We start from the raw sequence: 24,251 nt of genomic DNA, 5'->3' as shown, positions 1-24,251 counted from the left end.
ATTTTGTTCCCTCATCCAAATCATTAATATATATTGTGAATAACTGGGGTCCCAGCACCGATCCCTGTGGTATCCCGCTAGTTACTGCCTGCCTATTTGAAAAGGACCCATCAATCACTACTCTTTGTTTCCTCTCTGCCAACCAGTTTTCTACCCACCTCAATACATTTCCCCCAATCCCATACGCTTTACTTTTGCACAATAATCTCTTATGCGGAACTTTGTCAAACACCTTCTGAAAGTCCAAATATACCACATCGACTGGCTCCCCCTTGTCGACTGCACTGGTTACCACTTCAAAGAATTCCAACAGATTTGTCAAGCATGATTTTTCCTTCATAAATCCATGCTGACTCTGACTGATCCTGCCACTGCTTTCTAAATGTTCCGCTATAAAGTCCTTGATAATGGATTCAAGCATTTTCCCCATTACCGATGTTAGGCTTACTGGTCTATAATTCCCTGCTTTCTCTCTTTTTGAATATCGGAGTGACGTGAGCTACCCTCCAATCTGCAGGGACAGTTCGAGTCTACAGAATCCCGGAAGATGACCACCAGTGCAGCCACTATTTCCAGAGACACCGCCTTAAGCACTCTAGGATGCAGATTCTCAAGCCCTGGGGATTTATCTGCCTTCAATCCCATCAGTTTTCCCAGCACCATTTCTCTACTAATGTTGATCTCCCTCAGTTCTTCCGTCTCACTAAACCTTTCATTCTCCAACATTTCTGGGATCTTATTTGTGTCCTCATTTGTGAAGACAACCAAAGTATGTACTCAATTGATTAGCCATTTCTTTGTCCCTTATTATGCATTGCCCTGTTTCTGTCTGTCAGGGGCCTATCTTTCTCTTTATCAATCTCTTTCTCTTCACATATCTGTAGAAACTCTTAGTGTCAGTCTTTATGTTCCCTGCAAGCTTCCTTTCGTACTGTACTTTCCCCTTCTTAATCAATCCCTTTGTTCTTCTTTGCTGAATTCCAAACTGCTCTCAATCCTCAGACCTATTATTTTTCTTGGCCAATCTGTATGCTTATTCCTTGTATCAGATACTATTTCTAATTTCCTTTCTAAGCCATGGATTAGCCCCCTTTTGCTTTTGTGCCAGACAGGAATGAACAGTTGCTGTAGTTCCTCCATGCGTTCCTTGAATGTTTGCCATTGTCTATCCACTGTCATCCCTTTTAGTAACTCTCCCCAATCTATCAAGGCTAACTCACCCCTCATATCCGCATAGTTCCCTTTAAGATTCAGCGCCCTAGTCTCCGAATCAACTACTTCACTCTCCATCTTGATTTTAAAAATCTATCATATTATGGTCACTCATCCCCAAGGGGTCTCGTACAGCCAGATTGGCAATGATTCCCTTCTCATTACACAGAAACCAGTCTAAGATGGCCTGTTGGTTCCTCCACATATGAAATTAAAATTGCTGGTCACAAGTAGGCTTCAAATGAAGTTACTGTGAAAAGCCCCTAGTTGCCACATTCCGGCGCCTGTTCGGGGAGGATTGTACGGGAATTGAACCGTGCTGCTGGCCTGCCTTGGTCTGCTTTAAAAGCCAGCCCCTCTGGTTCTGCCATTGACACATTCTTATATCTTTATGTACCACTATGGGCACCTTTCTTAGCCTTAATCCATTCCTTTTGTCTTTCTGTCCACCACATCTTTGTCAATCTCCACCTATCACTGGCCACCCACCCACAGCAGTATAAACCTGACCCTATTTCCAGTTCTCTCCAGGTTTTACAAAGAGTCATCCAAACTACAAACGTTAGCTCTCCTTCTCTCTCCTCAGATGCTGTCAGACCTGCTGCGATTGTTCTGTATTTGTTCTGTGCCGATTTAAAATGTTCTTTCAGCTATTGTATGAATAAAAGTACTTTTGTGCAGAACAAAGTACAGAGATGGTGAAGATATTAGGGGGGACTTTAACTCTAAGAATAAGACTGGTTTTAAATGAACGCACACATCCAGAGGAGCGGCACAGATTGAAGCAAACACCAACGGCAGAGGCAAAATGGGGAAATTACTGACCCTGCGTTAAACACCCTGAATCGCGAACGGCAAATAAGACATTTCTCAGCCAACAGGGCGCGAGGCACTTACTTATGTACTCCGGTTAAACTAGTTTAAAAAAAAATAAACCTGAAAAGCGTTCCCGGCCCGCTCGCCCGAAAGGACAAGGACATTTCAACCGAGCGCGAAAACTGAAAGCCAGGGAGTTGTAGTTCGGCCGGGGGAGGGGAGGGAGTTGTTGTTCGGCCGGGGGAGGGGAGGGAGTTGTTGTTCGGCCCGGCGGGCGGTTGGTGACGTCACAAAGGAACGACGTCACTGGAGGCTCGAGCCAGGAGCTGCCGGAGGCGCCGAGTGGCTGAAGGTGAGGTGGCGGCGGGCGGGCTACGCGTGTAGGTGCTCCGTCCTTCAGTTTGGGGTGGGTGGTCCCATCCTTTGTGGTTGTTACAGAGAGCGTCGCTTCAACGATCACCCCGACTAACGCGCCGCGATCGGAGTTTTGCCCTGGAGTTTAATTAAAACCTCGCTCTTTCCTTTTTGCCTGTCTCCCCCCCCCCCAAAAAGCGTTCAGCCGTCGCTGCGCTGCCGGTTGTGAGTGTAGGGTTACCCTCGAACCCCCCCCGCGGCACTTTCCTATTTTCCTGCATTTTGCCCAAATGGACTTCTCTTGGTTTCCAAGTGAAAGTTGCTGGCGTGGTCCCTGAAAGTGGGATGAGAGGATGGTCGTTCCGAGTGTTTTTTACGTGCCCTTCGCGCGTTTTTTAATTCCAGGTGCGCGTTTCTTCATTCTAGGTTTCCCCGAAATTAAATATGTCCTCTGGATCGGGCTAGTTTCTCATTGATTTAAAGTTTGCATCCGAAAGAGATGCTGTTTAGGTAATTTGGTCATTCTGTGTATCCCAACAGTCCCCGTCATGTGGCGACTCGGGGCTTTTCACAGTAACTTCATTGCAGTGTTAATGCAAGCTTACTTGTGACAGTAAAGATTATTTTTAAAAAACACATAAATGTGATCCACACAGGCAAGTTCTTGTCCTGACAGGTATGGGTGTCTTGTTACCTACCTGTTCAAGGTGAAACTGAAACGGTGCGCGCACTCCACTCTCCTTGAATATGTTCACTAAATAAATGAATCATGAAGGGGACCCCGGCTTATTGAGCTACTTTAAAGCGTGGTTTTAAGAATAAATTACATTTAATAAATATAAATTTATAAATATATTTTATAAATAAATTTATAATAATAGATAATATAATAAATTTATTATCGAATTGTTTTAATTGCACAGCGACCTTGTTTTAATTGCGGGCAGGATCAATAATTTTTCTATTGATTTTGACATGGGTATTATTTTGCCTGGATTACCTCATCCCCAGAAAGAAGGTGCTTTGCTGTTAATACAGAAATCTGGAAGATTGCGATTTGGTTCTCGTTAAGGTGCGTATCCTGTGGTGTTCCCCAGTTACAGAAGGTGTCTTGGGACGTTTGATTTATGTTGAGATTATTGTATAAATACATGATGTGGAGATGACGGTGTTGGGCTGGGGTGAGCACAGTAAGAAGTCTTACAACACCAGGTTAAAGTCCAACAGGTTTGTTTCGATATGACTAGCTTTCAAAGCTAGTCATATCGAAACAAACCTGTTGGACTTTAACCTGGTGTTGTAAGACTTCTTACTGTATAAATACATGATGTGGAGATGCCGGCGTTGGACTGGGGTGAGCACAGTACGAAGTCTTACAACACCAGGTTAAAGTCCAACAGGTTTGTTTCAATGTCACTAGCTTTCGGAGCGCTGCTCCTTCCTCAGGTGAATGAAGAGGTATGTTCCAGAAACACATATATAGACAAATTCAAAGATGCCAAACAATGCTTGGAATGCGACCATTAGCAGGTGATTAAATCTTTACAGATCCAGAGATGGGGTAACCCCAGGTTAAAGAGGTGTGAATTACATCAAGCCAGGACAGTTGGTAGGATTTTGCAGGCCAGATGGTGGGGGATGAATGTAATGTGACATGAATCCCAGGTCCCGGTTGAGGCCGCACTCGTGTGCGGAACTTGGCTATAAGTTTCTGCTCGGCGATTCTGCGTTGTTGCGCGTCCTGAAGGCCGCCTTGGAGAACGCTTACCCGGAGATCAGAGGCTGAATGCCCTTGACTGCTGAAGTGTTCTCCGACTGGAAGGGAATATTCCTGCCTGGTAATTGTTGCGCGATGTCCGTTCATTCGTTGTCGCAGTGTCTGCATGGTCTCGCCAATGTACCACGCTTCGGGACATCCTTTCCTTGGCCGCGACTCGGCCAACGTTGTCTACCTCATACGCTGCAGGAAAGGATGTCCCGAAGCGTGGTACATTGGCGAGACCATGCAGACGCTGCGACAACGAATGAACGGACATCGCGCAACAATCACCAGGCAGGAATGTTCCCTTCCAGTCGGGGAACACTTCAGCAGTCAAGGGCATTCAGCCTCTGATCTCCGGGTAAGCGTCCTCCAAGGCGGCCTTTAGGATGCGCAACAACGCAGAATCGCCGAGCAGAAACATATAGCCAAGTTCCGCACACATGAGTGCAGCCTCAACCGGGACCTGGGATTCATGTCACATTACATTCATCCCCCACCATCTGGCCTGCGAAATCCTACCAACTGTCCTGGCTTGATGTAATTCACACCTCTTTAACCTGGGGTTACCCCATCTCTGGATCTGTAAAGATTTAATCACCTGCTAATGGTCGCATTCCAAGCATTGTTTGGCATCTTTGAATTTGTCTATATATGTGTTTCTGGAACATACCTCTTCATTCACCTGAGGAAGGAGCAGCGCTCCGAAAGCTAGTGACATCGAAACAAACCTGTTGGACTTTAACCTGGTATTGTAAGACTTCGTACTGTGTATAAATACAAGTTGTTGTTTTTGCAAACAGCCAGAAATGCAGAGTTCCCTAAAATAGCTTTATGGTACTAAGCAACATCTCCTACTGCAGATTGTGCACATTGATACAAATATTCATGAGGGGAAATGGGATGATTGTCCTTGTCAAAAAATAACAAAGTTATTAAAGGATAGTTGAGAAAGAAGGAGGGAAGGATGGATTAATTGTTAATTGGAGCTAATGTCTAAGTCCGGGAATAAGACTAAAAACATTGATGTGAAAGGCTTCTCATTAGAAAAGATGATATTCAGAGTGCAGGTCTAAGGGATGATCATGCAATGAGTGCAGCTCTCAGATGAATTCATGTGCATTTGTTAACATGAATACTGATTAAGTCATTTCCCATGTGGCCCAAGCGAAGTGAGATTACCTCATCCTTCTTGATGGATGAGGTAAAGTCTCGCTGGGAAATGAACGAAACACACTTTAGGCTCAAATTGGTGCATTATTGGATTGGATTTGTTTATTGTCGCGTGTACTGAGGTACAGTGAAAAGTATTTTTCTGCGTGCAGCTCAAACAGATCATTTAGTACATGAAAAGAAAATACGTAACAGGGTAACACAAGCCCTATGTAAATATGTAGACACAGGCGTCACATGAAGCATTCAGGAGTGTATTAATCAGATCAGTCCATAAGAGGGTCGTTTAGGAATCTGGTAACAACAGATAAGCTATTTTTGAATCTATTGGTGCGTGTTCTCAGACTTTTGTATCTCGTGGCCGATGGAAGAAGTTGGAAGAGTGAGTAAGCCGGGTGGGAGGGCTCTTTGATTATGCTGGCCGATTTCCTCAGGCAGCGGGAAGTGTAGATGGACATGGATGGGAGGTGGGGTCGTGTGATGGACTGGGCGGTGTTCAAGACTCTGAAGTTTCTTGTGGTCTTTGGCCGAGCAATTGCCATACCAGCCTGTGATACAGCCAGATAGGATGCTTTCTATGGTGCACCTGTAAAAGTTGTTAAGAATCCGTGTGGACATGCCAAATTTCCTTCATTTCCTGAGGAAGTATAGGCACTGTTGTGCTTTCTCGGTCGTAGTGTCGACCTGGGTGGACCAGGACAGGTTTTTGGTGATGTACACACCTAGGAATTTGAAGCTGTCAACCATCTCCACCTCGGCCCCGTTGATGCAGACAGGGATGTGCACAATACTTTGTTTCCTGAAGTCAATGGCCAGCTCTTTTTTTGCTGGCACTGAGGGAGAGATTGTTGTTGTTACACCACTCCACCAGGTTCTCTATTTCCCTCCTGTATTCTGATTCGTCTTTGTTCGAGATCTGGCCCACTACGGTCGTGTGGTCAGCAAACTTGTAGATTGAGTTGGAGCTAGATTTTGCAGTCGTATGTCTTTAGGGAGTATTGTAGGGGGCTAAGTATGCAGCCTTGCAGGGCCCCGGTATTGAGGACTATTATTTTATTGTTTCTGTAAATAAGTTCAATTATTTTGGGCAGCACGATGTCACAGCGGTTACCACTGCTGCCTCACAGCACCAGGGATCCAGATTCAACTCCAGTTCGGGTGATTATCCGTGTGGCGTCTGCACGTTCTCCCCGTGTCTGCGGGGGTTTCCTCCGAGTGCACTGGTTACCTCCCACAGTCCAAAGATGTGCAGGATAGGTGGATTGGTCATGCTAAATTGCACGTAGTGTCCAAAAGGTTAAGGGGTTACAGGGATACGGTGGGGGAGTGGGCCTTGGTAGGGTGCTCCGGTGTAGACTCGATGAGCCGAATGGCCTGCACTGTAGGGCTATGATTTTATTACATGTAACAGAATTTAGGTGCTGTGAGTTCCAGAATACAGTATGTGTACATGTATATGTGAATATTAAAGAACAGGCATTTGGAAAAGTACAAAGAAGAAATTCAGAGTATAAGTCTTGTATAATTTTTTGCTATTGCTGGGGTAGAGGGAGAGGAAATGCACAAGAGTTGGAGGAATGGAGAGTCCAGGGAAGGTTGTGATGCAAGTTGATATATAATGTTTTGGCTGTATCGTTCGTCTCTGCTTTGTATATGTTAGATCTGTCCAACAGTTAGCCCCTTGCATGGCATGAGTTATCTTAATGTCAACTTTATCCTTCTGACTGGCAAGCAGAGATGCCAGTGCTAAGATTGTGGGTTGTTACTAGGCTGTCCTGTATTTTCCTTTCAGGTGAACTATGGAATCAGTTATGACAAGGCCTTGCTTAGCACGGAACAGAAGTAGGAGAGTTCCATTGAGTTTTCCTTTTCAACTCCCATGTTGATTGAGGATACTGACCATGCTGGCATTGAAACTGTCCACAAAGATAATTTTTTTGTCTTTGGGGATTGATTGTGGGGGATGGTATAGATCATCATAGAACCCATCTTTTACATTGTCATGTTGATCATTTTGGGAGCATATGCACTTCTATGTTGCTTGTCTACTGTGTTGTTACAGGGGAGGATGTAGGCTCATCAGGCATTTGTTGATGCCTTTGGGAAGGTTTCCCAGATCTTTAATAATTTTTGTTCTGATGCGATACTAACTCCTTCTGCCTCTTTCTATGTTCTGTAAGTGATAGACTGCTCCAAAATGCCAGCTGACTTTTCCTGCTAATCTTGTCTTGCTAAAGGCAACTATGTCTACACCTTTCCATCTAAATTCTCTGGCTACTGGAGTTGAATGGTGTCCAGGTCTACTGCTGGTTTGATGATCAAATTGTGTGCAGAAATTCCAACTCCTGTTTAGCGACTTTGTTTGATTGTTCTCTTGTGTTACTCCTTGCTAGTAGATTGAGCCGCTCCCAGCCACAGTATACTGGGCAATAATGTACCCCCCCCCCCCCCCCTTTCCCTGACCCGTTGAAAACCAGCCAGCTCTGCATCCCTAAATAGGACATTAGGGTTCTCAGAAGCTGCATCAGGCAACTCTATTTGAGTACATCTAGCGACCAAAACTCATTAAGTACTGTCTGCATGCAGGCTGAGGCCTACAATTTAGTGATAGGAATATAGTGGTAATAGGGGCAGTATAGTCAGAGGGAAAGAGTTAGATTTCAGGTGACAGTGTTGCCTGCCCACTTCAGGGATTTGGGACATCTACTCTGGGCTGGTGAGGAACTTGTGGGAGGGGGAGGATTCAACGGTTGTGGTCCATATAGGTACCAATGCCATAGGTTGAACCAGGAAGGAGGGTCTGCTGAGGGAGTATGAGCAGCTAGGGTTTAAATTAAAAAGCAGAACCTCAAAGATGATAATCTCTGGATTGCTATCTGAGCCACAAACAAATTGGTTTAGACCAAATCAGATTAGAGAGTGAAATGCATGGCTCAAAGATTCTTGTGAGAGAAATGGGTTCTAATTCATGGGGCGCCGGCACCAGTACTAGGGAAAGTGGGATCTGTACCATTGGAACAGTCTTCATCTGAACTGTGCTGGGACCAGTTTTCTGGAAAGTTGAATAACTAGGGAAGTTGAGAGGGCTTTAAACCAGATGACAAGGCCACGGGCCCAAGTTACGGGCGGTAGCACAGCGGTTAGCATTGTAGCTTCACAGCTCCAGGGTCCCAGGTTCAATTTCCGGCTTGGGTCACTGTCTGTGCGGAGTCTGCATGTTCTCCCCGTGTCTGGGTGAGTTTCCTCCGGGTGCTCCAGTTTCCTCCCACAGTCCAAAGATGTGTAGGTTAGGTGCATTGGCCATGCTAAATTGCCCTTGGTGTCCAATAAATGTCAGATGGGGTTACGGGGGGTTGGGAGGATGTGTGAGCTTAAGTAAGGTGCTCTTTCCAAGGGCCGGTGCAAACTTGATGGGCCGAATGGCTTCCTCACTGTAAATTCTATGATTCTATGAATTAAATAGAGAAGTCAAGGCAATTGTGCAAGGTAGCAATAAGAACTAGGAGTAGGCCATCTGGCCCCTCGAGCCATTCAATGAGATCATGGCTGACCTTTTGTGGACTCAGCTCCACTTTCAGGCCCGAACACCATAACCCTTAATCCCTTCTTCAAAAAACAATCTATCTTTATCTTAAAAACATTGAATGAAGCAGCCTCAACTGCTTCACTGGGCAAGGAATTCCATAGATTCACAACCCTTTGGGTGAAGAAGTTCCTCCTAAGCTCAGTCCTAAATCTACTTCCCCTTATTTTGAGGCTATGCCCCCTAGTTCTGCTTTCACCCGCCAGTGGAAACAACCTGCCCGCATCTATCCTATCTATTCCCTTCATAATCTTATATGTTTCTATAAGATCCCCCCTCATCCTTCTAAATTCCAATGAGTACAGTCCCAGTCTACTCAACCTCTCCTCGTAATTCAACCCCTTCAGCTCTGGGATTAACCTAGTGAATCTCCTCTGCATACCCTCCAGTGCCAGTATGTCCTTTCTCAGGTAAGGAGACCAAAACTGAACACGATACTCCAGGTGTGGCCTCACTAACACCTTATACAATTGCAGCATAACCTCCCTAGTCCATCCCTCTAGCAATGAAGGACAAAATTCCATTCGCCTTCTTAATCACCTTTTGCTTCTGTAAACCAACTTTTTGCGACTCATGCACTAGCGCACCCAGGTCTCTGCACAGCAGCATGTTTTAATATTTTATTTAAATAATAATCCCTTTTGCTGTTATTCCTACCAAAATGGATAACCTCACATTTGTCAACATTGTATTCCATCTGCCAGACCCTAGCCCATTCACTTAACCTATCCAAATCCCTCTGCAGACTTCCGGTATCCTCTGCACTTTTTGCTTTACCACTCATCTTGGTGTCGTCTGCAAACTTGGACACATTGCCTTTGGTCCCCAAATCCAAACTCCAAATAAGGGAATGATCAGAGCATGGCAAAAAAGAATAGAATGTACAAACTTAAAGTGTACCAGCAGATAAGGCTAGAGTTTACAAAAATAGAAAAAGACAGAACTAAAGACTGCATCAGAAAGCATGTGACATTTGTACAGTTGAATTGATAATGCTTGATAGCCATTGCAGAGACATGGCTGCATGACAACAAAGACTGGGATGTGGATATTCAACAATATTTTACATTTAGGAAGGACAGACAGCTGGGACAAACTGGAGAGAGGAGGGATAAGGGAGGCGGTAGATGTTAATCGGGGATGACATTGGTACAGTAGAAAGAGATGACCTTAGTTCTGTCGATCAAACTATAGAATCAGTTTGAGTATAAATGAGAAATAATAAGGGTAAGAAGTAATTTGTGGGGGTGGCTTAAAGGCTCCTAAGAGTAACCACAATGTAGGATGGGGTCTTGGGAAGAAATTATGGGGGCTTGTGAGAACGGTATGGTGATCATGAGTGATTTAAATTTGCATATATATTGGACAAATCAGCTTGGCAAACATAGCCCGGATGATGTTCATAGTGATTTCAGGGCAGTTTCTCCAGAGAGCCAGGCTACACCAAATCTGGTAATGTGCAATGAGGCATGATTAATTAGTGACTTCATAGTGAAGGTGCCCCTAGGTAATGGTGATAATCATATGAGGAGTGCATCTAAGACTAGCACTTTAAATTTAAATAAGGGGCAATTTGAGTGCATGAAGATGGAGCTGGCAAAAGTGAGCTGGGAAATTAGGTTAAAGGATAGATAATAGAGATGCACTAATAGACATTAGAGTACCTCAAACGATACATTCCAGTGAGAAAGAAAGATGCTGAGGGAAGGATGCACCATCTGTGGTTAACTAAGCAAGTTAAATATGGTATTAAATTGAAAGAGAAAGTGTATAATTCGTCAAAGATAAATGGCACGTTAGAGGATTGGACAGAATATAAAGAACAGTAAAGAATGACTGAAAGATTAATAAAGAAGGGAAAATTAGAGTATGAGAGAAAGCTAGCTAGAAATGTAAAAACAGACGGTAAGAGCCGGTATTTATAAAGGAAAAGAGTAAGTAAAGTGAGCACTGATACTCTCTCTCTCTCTCTCTCTCTCTCTCTCTCTCTCTCTCTCTCTCTCTCTCTCTCGAGTCTAGGTTAATAATGATTAAAATGAATAAAATAGTGGATGGTCAGAAGCTTTTCCCCGGGGTAGAGGGGTCAATAACTAGGGGGCATAGGTTTAAGGTGAGAGGAGCAAGGTTTAGAGTAGATGTACGAGGCAAGTTTTTTACGCAGAGGGTAGTGGGTGCCCGGAACTCGCTACCGGAGGAGGTGGTGGAAGCAGGGACGATAGTGACATTTAAGGGGCATCTTGACAAATATATGAATAGGATGGGAATAGAGAGATACGGACCCAGGAAGTGTAGAAGATTGTAGTTTAGTCGGGCAGCATGGTCAGCACGGGCTTGGAGGGCCGAAGGGCCTGTTCCTGTGCTGTACATTTCTTTGTTCTTTGTTTGAATTGAACAGATATTTTGCATCTGTATTCACCATCGAGGATACAAATGGCATCCCAGAAATAATTGTGAATCAGGAAGTAAAAGAGAGGAAAGAAGTTAAAATGATACACTCACCAGGGAGAGGGTACTGAGAAAATTATTAGAGCTAAAAGCTGACAAGTCCCCAAGTCATGATAGACTTCATTGTAGAATCTTAAAATAAGTGACTGCTGGGATAATAGGTGGATTTGTTTTAATTTTCCAGCACTCCCTAGATTCTGGAACGGTCCCATCAGATTGCAAAATAGCGAATGTGACTCCCTATTTAAGAAAAGAGGGGGACAGAAAGCAGGAAACTCCAGGACAGTTAGCTTAACATCTGTCATCGGGGAAAAGGCTGGAATCCATTATTATGGAGGATTTAGCGAGGCACTTTAATCTCAATGTGATCAGGCAAGCAACAATAAAGGGGGACCTGTGGGTGTGTTGTACTTGGATTTCCAGAAGGCATTTAACAAGGTGCCAATCAAAGGTCTCTGTGCAGAATAAGAGCTCATGGTGTAGGGAGATTAGTGTTTATGGAGGATTGGTTAGCCAACTGGAAATATGGTAGGCATAAATGTATAATTTTCACGTTGGCAGGCAGTGACCCATGGACTGCCACGGATCAGTGCTGGGGACTCAACTATTTACAATCTGTAATAATGATCTGGATGAAGAGACCAAATGTATGGCTGCTAAATTTACTAATGACATGAAGATCGGCAGGAGAGTAAGTTGTGAAGAGGACACGAGGAGTCTGCAAAAAGGATATAGATGGGTTAAGTGAGTGGGCAAAAATTTGGCAGATGGAGTATAATTTGCAAAAATGTGAACTTGTCCACTTTGGCAGGAAGAATTTTTTAAAAAGTATTACATTAATGGCGAGAGACTGTACAATCCGCAGTACCGAGTGTTGGGTGTGTTGGTGCATGAATGACAAAGTTATTATGCAGGTACAGCAAGTGATTAGGAAGGCAAGAGGAATGTTTGTTATTCCAAGGGGAATGGAATTTAAATGTAGGAATGTTTTGCTGCAGTTATACAAGGTATTGGTTGGACGACATGGAAATATTGTGTAAGTGCATTAGAAGTAGTTCAGAAAAGGTTCACTCCACATACCTCAGATGGGAGCATCTCATGAGGGAAGGTTGGATCTGCACTCTTTGGAGTTTGGGAGAATGGTGATCTTATTGAAATATATAAGATCCTGAGGGTGCTTGACCTACTGGATGTTAAATGGATGTTTCCGCTTTTGGGAAAAACTGGAACTAGGGGACACGGTTTGAAAATAAGGAGTCTCCCATTGAGTGAGGGTTATGAGGCTTTGGAACCCTCTTCCCAGGAGAGTGGTGGTGGCAGTGTCATTGAATATTTTGAAGGTGGGGGAAGATTGATTCCTAATATTTTCAGAAGTAGGTGGGAATGTGGAGTTGAGACCACAATCGTGATCTGCCATCTTCTTATTGATGGAGCAGGATCTAGGGCCCCAATGGCCTACTCCTAGCTCATTTGGGATGGCACAGTGGTTGGCATTGCTGCCTCACAGCACCCCGGACCCGGGTTTAATTCTTGTCTTGACCATCTGTATGGACTGCACGTTCTCCCTGAGTCTGCGTGGGTTTCTTCCAGGTGCTCTGGTTTCCTCCCACAGTCCAACGATATGCAGGTTAGGTAGATTGCCCATGATCAAAGCACGGGGTTGTGGGGTTAGGGTGTGGAGTATAATGCTGTATAATGTATAATGCTCTGTTGGAGATCAGTGCAAAAGTGAAGGGCCGAATGGCCTTCTGCACTGTAGGATTTCTATGAACCATATGCACTCCTCAAGCATCTTACTATCACCCTATATGGTGATATCTCGTGAGATATATTTAGCCTTTGTGGTCACCAGCAGCATACAGGAAGGATGTGTCATAGCTCTCAATTCTTCAATCACTTCTTTGCCACAATGCATATGGAAACTACCAGAGACATGCCTGCAGGCATCAACATTATGCTCCAGTGACGGAAGCTCTTTAATCTCTCCAGATTTTGTGGCTGCACCAAAGTTAGAGAGGCAGTAATTGGAGACCTGTGTGCTTTGGCTGCTTACAGCATTCTTGAGTGCAACCAAAAACGTTGGCCTCCATATCAGTACATCTAAGACCCAAGTTGTTTTAACCAGCACCAGATCCACAATAAGAAGTCCCAGGCATAATTGTGGCTCTAGCAAACCTGAAGTCAATGGGAATCGGGGAGAAAACTATTCACTGGTTGGATTCATACATAGCACAAAGTAGATGATTGTTGTTGTTGAAGATCAATCATCTTAGTTCCTTCTCAGCCCAGCTTGCACCAACATCTTTGGGTTCCAAGAGAAATGCGTTTTCGATAGAATACACCTAACCTACCCCCTCCTTGTATATTTACGATATGTGGGTGATACGTTTTCTGTATTTAAATCTGCAGCTGCATATGATAATTTCCTTGCATGTCTTAATGTGCTCCAATTATTTTGTTGGTTTTAAATCCGGATACAGGGTACAGGGATTGAATCCACAACCATGGTATTATTAGCACTACGCTGTAGCCACTTGAGCTAACTGGGCCTTAATGTGCTCCATCCTTTGAAATAGAACTGCCAAATTAATTCCCCTTCCCTCACGTACTGGGTGAGAAATATGCCAGGGGGCATTCTCTACCATGATCTACTGCAAACCCACCGTTACTGGTCACTATGCATGCTGGATTCCTACAGTTCCACATGCTATACGGTTGGTCTTATCAGCAATCTTGTCAATAGGGCTGGAGCCATTTGCTCATCGTGCCAGCTTGATACTGAAATATAGTGTACCAAAGGCACCCTGTGGGATAATGACAACCCTGTTCAGTTCTTTTTGAGCTGTGTATCATACAAACTCATGAACAGGCCCAAGGCTGTGACTTTTGGCCATGTGAAGTGCTCTGTCTACTTCATATCACCCTGGAAGGTCAAGATACCTCAAACATCTGAGCAACAGGTGAAACTGTTTCACACTTCTACTATGCAGTAACAAGCATTTGGTACAGGATGCTGCCATCAAGCCAAAAATAAATTCTGCCGATCTCACAAATGAGTAATGTGCGATATGAATTTCAGTGCCAATGTGATGCTATGTATCTAGACTGTACGTTTCAAAGATTGGCGGATCGTATCGAACAGCATGTCCCAGTCGCTGTCTGAACATAGAACATTACAGCGCGGTACAGGCCCTTCAGCACTCGATGTTGTGCCGACCTGTGAAACCACTCTAAAGCCCATCTACACTATTCCCTTATCATCCATATGGTTATCCAATGACCATTTAAATGCCCTTCATGTTGGCGAGTCCACCTACTGTTGCAGGCAGGGCATTCCACGCCCTTACTACTCTCTGAGTAAAGAACCTACCTCTGACATCTGTCCTAGATCTATCTCCCCTCAATTTAAAGCTATGTCCCCTCGTGCTAGACATCACCATCTGAGGAAAAAGGCTCTCACTGTCCACCCTATCTAATCCTCTGATCATCTTGTATGCCTCAATTAAGTCACCTCTTAACCTTCTCTCTAACGAAAACAGCCTCAAGTCCCTCAGCCTTTCCACATAAGATCTTCCCTCCATACCAGGCAACATTCTGGTAAATCTCCTCTGCACCCTTTCCAATGCTTCCGCATCCTTCCTATAATGTGGCGACCGGAATTGCACGCAATACTCCAAATGCGGCCGCTCAAGAGTTTTGTACAGCTGCAACATGACCTCATGGCTCCGATACTCAATCCCTCTACCAATAAAAGCTAACACACCGCTTTCTTAACAACCCTCTCAACCTGGATGGCAACTTTCAGGGATCTATGTACATGGACACTGAGATCTCTCTGCTCATCCACACTACCAAGAATCCTACCATTAGCCCAGTACTCTGTCTTCCTGTTATTCCTTCCAAAATGAATCACCTAACACTTTTCTGCATTAAACTCCATTTGCCACCTCTCAGCCCAGCTCTGCAGCTTATCTATGACCCTCTGTAACTTGTACCATCTTTCCGCACTGTCCACAACTTCACCGACTTTAGTGTCCCCTGCAAATTTACTCACCCATCCTTCTACGCCCTCCTCCAGGTCACTTATAAAAATGACAACAGCAGTGGCCCCCAAACAGATCCTTGTGGTACACCACTAGTAACTGCACTCCAGGCTGAACTATTCCCATCAACCACCACCCTTTGTCTTCTTCCAGCTAGCCAATTTCTGATCCAAACTGCTACATCACCCTGAATCTCATGCCTCCGTATTTTCTGCAAAGCCTACCGTGGGGAACCTTATCAAATGCTTTACTGAAATCCATATACACCACATCAACTGCTTTACCCTCATCTACCTGCTTGGTCACCTTCTCAAAGAACTCAATAAGGTTTGTGAGGCACGACCTACCCTTTGCAAAACCGTGTTGACTATCTCTAATCATTACCAATCCTATGCATTAAGCACAAAGGTCCCTGAGGCAGAAGTTTATAGCTGGGGAACCACCGCGGGCGATGATCGTGAGACTCCACAAATTTGTGGAGAAAGAGAAGGTTTTTCGATGAGCCAGGGAGAAGCGTATCTGCGACTCTGAGGGAAATAATCATAGATTATCATAGAATTTACAGTGCTGAAGGAAGCCATTCGGCCCATCGAGTCTGCACCGGCTCTTGGAAAGAGCACCCTACCCAAGGTCAATACCTCCACCCTATCCCCATAACCCAGTGACCCCACCCAACATTAAGGGCAATTGTGGTTACTAAGGGCAATTTATCATGGCCAATCCACCTAACCCGCACATCTTTGGACTGTGGGAGGAAACCGGAGCACCCGGAAGAAACCCACGCACACACGGGGAGGATGTGCAGACTCCGCACAGACAGTGACCCAAGCTGGAATCGAACCTGGGACCCTGGAGCTGTGAAGCAATTGTGCTATCCACAATGCTACCGTGCTGCCCCGAATTTATCAGGATATCGGAGCCGGGTTGGCAAAGCAACAGGCAAGCTTCAACAAGGCCAAGGCGGTGCTGCACCGACTGCAGATCAGGTTTGGGGTGCTCTACCCGGCAAAATTATGGGTGACGTTAGGAGGCCGGGAGTGTTATTTTGAGACCCAGAAGCGGCCAAAGACTTTATTAAGGAGCAAACAAATGTTAAACACAAGCAGTCCAATAAAAGGGGGGGGGGGGAACATTCATCCCCACATAAACACTTCACCCTTTCAACCCCTTACAATCTGAGCGGACAATGCTTGGGAACTGGGGTGTTGCCACTTTGTAATTTGGGAGCATGTTTGAAGTGGGGGTAGGGATTGGGGGATTTTCGTCTTTTTTATGCAGGTGTGTGGGGGGGGGTGGTTTGCTGTTTACTGTTGGGATTGTAAGGGGTTGAAAGGGTGAAGTGTTTATGTGGGGATGAATGTTCCCGCGCCCCCCCCCCCCCCCCCCCCCCTTTTATTGGACTGCTTGTGTTTAACATTTGTTTGTTTGCTTTTGGAGAAGGCTGCCTGGATATAAAGGAAAGTCTTTGTTTGGGTGGGGGAGGGTAAGGTCAACAAGGGAGCCTTCCTCCTTGAGCTGAGGAGTTGGGGAGGGGGGGGGGGGTGAAGGGAAGGGGAGGTCATTGGGAGGTGCCTTTGGGCAGTGGCTAATGCATTAGCAGGTGATGCTGGTGAACGGAAGGGAGGTGGGGGCGAAGGCTGAGGGGGGGTGGCATTGTTGCAACATGGCAGGGGCTGAGAGATGACATGGTCAGGGGCGGAGAAAGGGGCCATCTGGGATGGTCTAGGTATCGGGTGGAATTAAGCGGGCGGGAGTTAAGTGGGGAAGATGACGGATGGTAGAGGGGATTGGATGCATAAGATTGGTAATGTGGAATGTCCGGGGACTGAATGGGCCGCTTTAAAGGTCGTGGGTGTTTGTGCACCTCAGGAGCTTCAAAGCTTTCTGCAGGAGACGCACCGCCGTGTGAAGGACCAGGTTAGGTAAGGAAGGGGTGAGTCGGGTCGGTTTTCCACTCGGGGTATGATTCGAAATCGGGGGGAGTGGCGATGGGATTTGTGAGTGCGAAGGAGGTGAGGGATCAAAATGGGAGATTTTTGACTGTAAGTGGGGCATTGGAAGGGCACCGGTGGTTGGTAAATGTGTATGCCCCAAATTGGGATGATGTGGGTTTTATGAGGGGGTTACTGGCAACAATCACGGATTTGGCCACGCACCTGAGGATTCTTTGCAGCCAGTCCAGATGAAATGATCAGTCAAACACCTCGTTACTTTAACATATGTTTATTTCTCGACCGGGGCTAAGACCACTGTATCTCTTGAGAGTTACAACAGCAAGCCAAAGTCAATACATCTAACAGCAGGATTTATACATTTTTTGTTAATTTCTGAGGGCAGCTCCCTCGCATTTCCATCTGTGCTTTCAGCTCAATTCTAAATATCTTCAAGCCTAGTGCAACCCTTCCCAAGGCCGTTACTGCAATTTGTCTGGTACAAAAACATAAGAGATAACATAAATTCCGTTAGACCAAAAAGTTCTTTTTGACATTTCGTTTTCCCATCAAGCTTGATTCTAGATCCAAACTAAAACTCGGTTTGACATCCAGTAGCTTGATCCATATTCTCATTCCCCCCTTTTATCATTTCATGATAACTTCTAATCCATAGTCAATCGTCTCAGTCTCTCCCATTCTATTTGCATTTCTATAATTTCCTCATATTCCTCTGCACTTTCTTTCACATCCATTAACTTCAAGGCGTACTTCATGTTGCTGCATTAACTGTTGAGAAACTACTGCTGCACTGACACTTTTACACAAGCATTTCATTAGGAAGCTAAGCATAATTATTACAAGTATTACAACTACCAGGATTATCAATTCATGCACTAGGTAAGACCCCCATGATCCGGCAAACAACCAATCTAACCACCCATCTCTTGATATTTCATGCAGTTTCTTAACCTCTTTGCGGATATGATCCACGAGGTGGGTGATGTTCTCCGAACTATCGGGGATGTAGGTGCAACATTCTGAACCGATCATGGCACAAGTCCCACCTTTGTTTGCAAGGAGGTAATCGGGGGCCATTCGGTTTTGTAGGGCTACGGTTCTTATTGCCACCATTTCATTATTTATCTCAGTCAGTGCTTCAGTGGTGTCGTTTGCTACCTCTTCCAGGATTTTTGCTATCTTCCTTATTTCCTTTATTGCAAGAGCTACCCCGACGGGGGGAAGCAGGATCCCAAAGTATCGTTGCATTTTGGTTATTTCTCTCTTTTGTCGCTTCATCATTTGGTAATGGTCGCCTAAATTGGAGAGGTGGTGTATAAAGGGGACTACATACCCCAGATAACAGGATCCCGTCCAATTCTCTGGCAGCCAGGGATATGCCTTGTGGCCACAAATAAAATACGTCCCATTGTATGAAGTGAGTTTGTCCACATCAAACCCTTGGGCCTTCAGGGAGTACTTGAAAGTACCTGTCCCGTTTGCCTATGGGACGTCTAGTGTACATCCATAAAACTGAGGAGACGTATATACAGGATAGACCTCGGATATGTTGGCCACCACAAATCTGTGCTCGCATTGACTAGCACCTACAAATATCCCTTTAACCACATTCCTTCCCAAACATTTAGTTCCCAGTGGTCTTCCCATGTTGGTGGTATTAGTGAGGGTAAGAAACGGAGGCTGGTGGGATTTGTTATAACTTGGTTGGTACCACATCTAAAAGGTGTTCATTGGATAGCCCCCCTCTTTCCAAGGTCTTGGGGATATGGGGAGAAACGATAAACTAGAAGCTGCCCTGCGGTCTGGGTGTCTTACCATAGATGCAATTCTTATAGTCCTGGGGGATTGACGAGTACCATCCTGGTAAATATACCATTCTACTGTTTCTGACAGGTTAAGGGGAACAGGTCTGAGGGGATCCCTCCCTGAGCATGGGTCGGGATATGTGTACATACCTAGCAACCAGAAACATTCATATCCTTTGCATACACATATGACATATACAGATACGTGTTTACATGTGATTCCCTTTTTTCCCGCAGCCTTACCCTCCCTTGGTCAACGCACCCCAAGGGGAAAGTCTTTTTTTTGTTTCTGCAGCTATAGTCCCATTTACAGTTGACCTGATGACAGGGTAGGTTGCCCTTCGTCACTCCACTGATGAGTATGGTCCGATTGCATCGTTGTACGTAGGCCGAACATCCGTCCGCAGGGGTCGCGTTCCAAGGTCCTTCTCCTGGGCCTTGACTGGCACACTGTAAGGTGTCTCCTCAACAGAGGTGATGAGTCCGTCTTCCCTTGGGGCCACAGGTTCTTCGCTTGGCCACTCCTCCAGTTTCCAAAAGTCCCAGCAGGGTTACGATAATAAGGCTGTCCTTCATCCCGTGAATGATGCTGAAGTTATTACCTAGGGCTCGAAACAGAGGATTATTCTCTATTGCATTTTCACAACCTTACAATGGTGGATGAGGATCCAGGCATTTCTGCCTTTTACTTTTACAGCAGTGGGAGTAGTGAGTAGGACCTGGTGTGGTCCTTCCCATCAGGGTTCTAATCCTTTCCGAACCCAGTTCCAGATCATAACGTACTCGCCTGGATTAATGGTGACAGTACTGGATAAGGGGGGTATCTCCCCACGGGCTGCTCGGACCCGCGAGTGGAGGCCTTTTAAAACCTTTGTTAGAGCTATAATGTAATTGGCCATTTCTGTGGTCATGTGGTGAAACTGTACTTCCTTATGTTTCCCTTGATCCCAAGGAGTACGCAAGGGTCTTCCGTATAAAATTTCGGCGGGACTCAGTCGTGTCTTGCCAGCTGGGGTTGCACGTATTTGGAAGAGGGCAATAGGCAATAATTTGAGCCAAGTGGCTCCAGTCTCTGCCTGTAGTTTGGCTAGTTTGGTTTTCAATGTCTGGTTGGCGCGCTCCACCATTCCTGCTGCTTGTGGCCTATATGCACAGTGCAACTGTTGTTTTATGCCCAGCTGAGCACAGAATTCTTTGTTAATCTGTCCCACAAAATGAGGTCCATTATCGGAGCTTAATCGATATGGAATGCCAAATCTAGGGACAATTTCTCGCATCAAAACTTTTACTACAGTGGAAGCTTTGTTATCTACAGTGGGGTAAGCTTCTATCCATTTACTAAATACATCAACAATAACTAATACATGTTTATAACATTGGCATCTTTCCAACTCAATGTAATCCATCTGGAGTGTCTCAAAGGGACTTTCCGTTAGCTGGGTTTTACCCATTTCACAGGGTATTGCTTTACCAGGATTATACTGCTGACATACTAGGCAACAACTGCTCACGTTTTGTGCTATGTCTTGCAGTCTTGGATGCCACCATGTTTTGAGCAATACATCACCCGTAGCTCGCGCACCACAATGAGTTGCAAAGTGAACACATTCGGTAACCCAGGCTACCAATGCATCGGGCATACCAAGTTTGCCCTTCCGGGGTGACCCACAATTTATTTACAGGATCATAACAACATCCCAATTCTTCCCATAGTCTTTTCACACAGCCAGGAGCGTCCGCCTGTAATTGAATGACGTCAGTGATGGTCGGCATTGGCTTTTCAGAGGGAGACTGACCCTTAGAGTTTTTAGTCTGGGTCATCATTTTTGGTACCACCATGTCTTTTAAGCGAGAAGCCTCTTTGGCTTGGTGGTCCGCCTGCCAATTACCCGCGTCCACCAGTGTTTTGCCTGTCGTATGGGCAGCGCACTTTATTACGGCTATTTGTTGAGGGAGCATTAAAGCCTGTAGTAATTGTGTAACTAACTGTTTGTGGGATATCTGAGCGCCTGCAGATGTAAGAAATCCCCTGTACTTCCATAATTGGCCAAAATCGTGTGTGACCCCAAAGGCATATCGGGAATCAGTGTAGATATTTACAATTTTATCTTTCCCTAATACACAGGCTCGAATAAGTGCAAAAAGTTCAGCCTGTTGGGCGGAAAAGGGAGTTTTGAATGCTGCTGCTTCAAGCGTTTCTCCTTGTTGGTTAACAATTGCATATCCTGTTAATCTATCCCCCCTTTCACCGATGGATGAACTATCATCTTTGAATAGGTTCAGATCAGCATTTGGTTTTGGAGAATCAGTGAGATCATCGCATAATGACGCATCGTCTTGTAAGAGAGAAAGACAGTCATGAGTCGGGGACTCAGTGGCGTTAGGCGGGTCGGAAAGGAAACTAGCGGGGTTAATAGTAGTGCAGTGCCGGAACTGACGTTTCGGGTTATTGAGGAGATAAATCTCATATTTATTTTGACGTGCCATAGCTAGGTGCTGAGTCTGAAGTTGACCGAGCAGGGCCGTGACTGAATGTGAACTATAAATAACAATATCCTGCTGAAGAGTGAGATTAGCCGCTGACTGGAGACTGTTGTAAATAGAGGCTAAAATCTGAGTACATCCAGGATAGCCGAGTGCAACTGGATCAAGTTTAGACGAGTAATAAACTATAGGACGGTGGCGATCCCCATGTTTCTGGGTAAGTACCGCGGTGGCACAACTGGCTAAAACAGTACAAAGTTGGAAAGGTCGATCATAAAGGGGCGTCCTAGTGCTGGCGCCCTCATTAAGGCGTCTTTTAGCCGATGAAAGGCCTCTTGGGCTTCCGTACTTAACTGGAACTCTCCAGCGTTATTGGTGTACGGGGTCAATAGCTGGGTATCTAGGGCGATATTCAGAATCCATTGCTGACAATAATTAACCATTCCGAGCCATTTACGGACATCCTTAGCCGTTGACGGTGCAAGGTACTGACAAATACCTGCCAGGGCAGCACGGTAGCATTGTGGATAGCACAATTGCTTCACAGCTCCAGGGTCCCAGGGTCGATTCTGGCTTGGGTCACTGTCTGTGCGGAGTCTGCACATCCTCCCCGTGTGTGCGTGGGTTTCCTCCGGGTGCTCCGGTTTCCTCCCACAGTCCAAAGATGTGCAGGTTAGGTGGATTGGCCATGCTAAAATTGCCCTTAGTGTCCAAAATTGCCCTTTAGTGTTGGGTGGGGTTACTGGGTTATGGCGAGAGGGTGGAGGTGTTGACCTTGGGTAGGGTGCACTTTCCATGAGCCGGTGCAGACTCGATGAGCCGAATGGCCTCCTTCTGCACTGTAAATTCTATGAAATGGGCTGAACTCGACTTGGTGATAGCGCCCGTGCATCGGCGGATAAAAGGATACCCAGAAACCGGACAGTTGGTTGGGCGACTACTACTTTGGCGGGTGACACAATGTATCCTAAAATTGAAAGGTAATTTAATAATTGAGCCGTATCTTCTTTACAACTTTGTTCTGACGGGCTTGCAATCAGTAAATCGTCAACATACTGTACGAGGGTGGATCCCCCTTTTAATTCCAGGGGCTGTAATTGTTGTTGGAGACAGCGGGAGAAAAGAGTAGGCGAATGTATAAATCCTTGAGGCAACCTAGTCCATGTGTATTGTTGATTTTGATATGTAAAGGCAAAGAGATACTGTGAATATGGGTGCAAGGGGAGAGCGAAAAAGGCATGCTGGAGATCCACCAGGGAAAATGTTGTCGCGTCCGCTGGGACTTGGGCTAAAATGTGGGCTGGATTTGGGACCAATGCGTGAAGGGGTTGCCCAGTGGCATTAATTGAGCGCAGATCTTGGACGAGGCGATATTGATCTGGCTTGCCGGGCTTCGGGACTGCTAGTATTGGAGTATTACAAGGAGAGTGACACGGAACCAAAACTTGTTGCCGAATAAGATTCTGTATAAGTGCCTCTAGTGAATTCTACAGGGACAGTCAAGAACTGTCAACTTAAGAGAACTGTCATTATTCTGAATTTTGCTTTATTATTTTAAGAAACCAACATATCTTGCTAGTAGTGCCTTCTTTAATAGAATCGACAAATTCATCTACAGAAAACCGATATGTTTAATAAGTTATTGTGTTTGATATTTTAAAATAAATGTTTAGAATTAGCCTGGAAATTAAAACTTCAAACAATGGAAGCTGGTTTTACAAAAAACAAAACGACTCTAATTAAAGAGAACAGATCGTTCAAGGACATTTGATAACGGGAATTTGGCAGCAATCCAACTTTTACTCCCAGTCCATTTGAGTGACATATATATATATATATATTTTTTTTAAATTTGGCGATGCGAATAGCATCATTCCAAGCTACACGCCTCTTTTTGTCTCTGCAAGAAAATTAACCCTTTCAACAAGCTTTTGTGTACAATCCAGAAGATGTCAAAGTGCAGAATGTTGTACTTTCATTCCCAATAACTCTAAAGAAGTTAAAGATTTGGCATTACATATCCAAAAAGAAATCAAAAACTTGATCCACCCCAATTTATCTTCCAACGGTACCCCCAATCGATGAATTTGAGCTGAAATACTATTATTGAAATGTTACTGATCAATCAACTGTTTGACTGTATTATGTTGTATCATTTATTAATACTGAATCAGTAGTATCAAATTTGATTAATTTATTAATTATAATAATTATTTTGAAATGCCTGGTTGTTGGGCCCCGGGGGTTGGCAGAGTTGTATGCTATATTGGGAACTTGCCGGACGGAAAACTGATACTGCGGTTGATAATCGTTTGGGTAATCGGGGAAATCCACCTCTCGTGCCCCCTCTTTTCCCGGGACTAGCTCTTGATTCATCTGTGGGAATTGATTAGCATGAGTTTTAGAACGAGTGCGAGTCGCCGGACCTCCTTGCGACGGTGGAGGTGGTGATAGTGGCGTTGGGAGCGGTGGATAAAGGGCTTGAATGTACACATCTTTAATGTAATTTCTAACATGGTCACACCAGAGGAATAAAGAGTTTTTTTGCCTGAAACATCATTTGTTTTAGAACAGTTTAAACTACAATCGGAACCCTGGGAATGTAAGGTGGAGGCGGTCGTAGTG

At 45.0% G+C, this 24,251-nt stretch overlaps 2 protein-coding genes across 8 annotated transcripts in view; one reads left to right on the top strand and one right to left on the bottom strand.

The window, feature by feature from the left end:
• primpol (primase and polymerase (DNA-directed)) overlaps nt 1–2,281 on the bottom strand; it is a 74,654-nt gene extending 72,373 nt beyond the window's left edge. Inside the window, exon 1 of one of the 5 annotated variants that reach the window (XM_072515867.1) lies at nt 2,149–2,281. The gene's annotated coding sequence lies outside the window, so the exon portion shown is untranslated. Of the gene's footprint in view, nt 1–2,037; nt 2,060–2,109 lie in introns of those variants that run through there. The other 4 variants (XM_072515869.1, XM_072515871.1, XM_072515866.1 and 1 more) reach the window with 4 other exon arrangements.
• The window catches only part of LOC140429193 (caspase-7-like), a 79,723-nt gene continuing 57,749 nt past the window's right edge, over nt 2,278–24,251 (top strand). Inside the window, exons 1-2 of one of the 3 annotated variants that reach the window (XM_072515877.1) lie at nt 2,278–2,380; nt 3,394–3,454. The gene's annotated coding sequence lies outside the window, so the exon portion shown is untranslated. Of the gene's footprint in view, nt 2,381–2,415; nt 2,435–3,393; nt 3,455–24,251 lie in introns of those variants that run through there. The other 2 variants (XM_072515878.1, XM_072515879.1) reach the window with 2 other exon arrangements.

The sequence above is a fragment of the Scyliorhinus torazame genome, chromosome 9, assembly GCF_047496885.1.
Source record: "Scyliorhinus torazame isolate Kashiwa2021f chromosome 9, sScyTor2.1, whole genome shotgun sequence".
NCBI classification, from domain to species: domain Eukaryota; kingdom Metazoa; phylum Chordata; class Chondrichthyes; order Carcharhiniformes; family Scyliorhinidae; genus Scyliorhinus; species Scyliorhinus torazame.
This window is presented reverse-complemented; position numbering and strand designations above follow the sequence as displayed.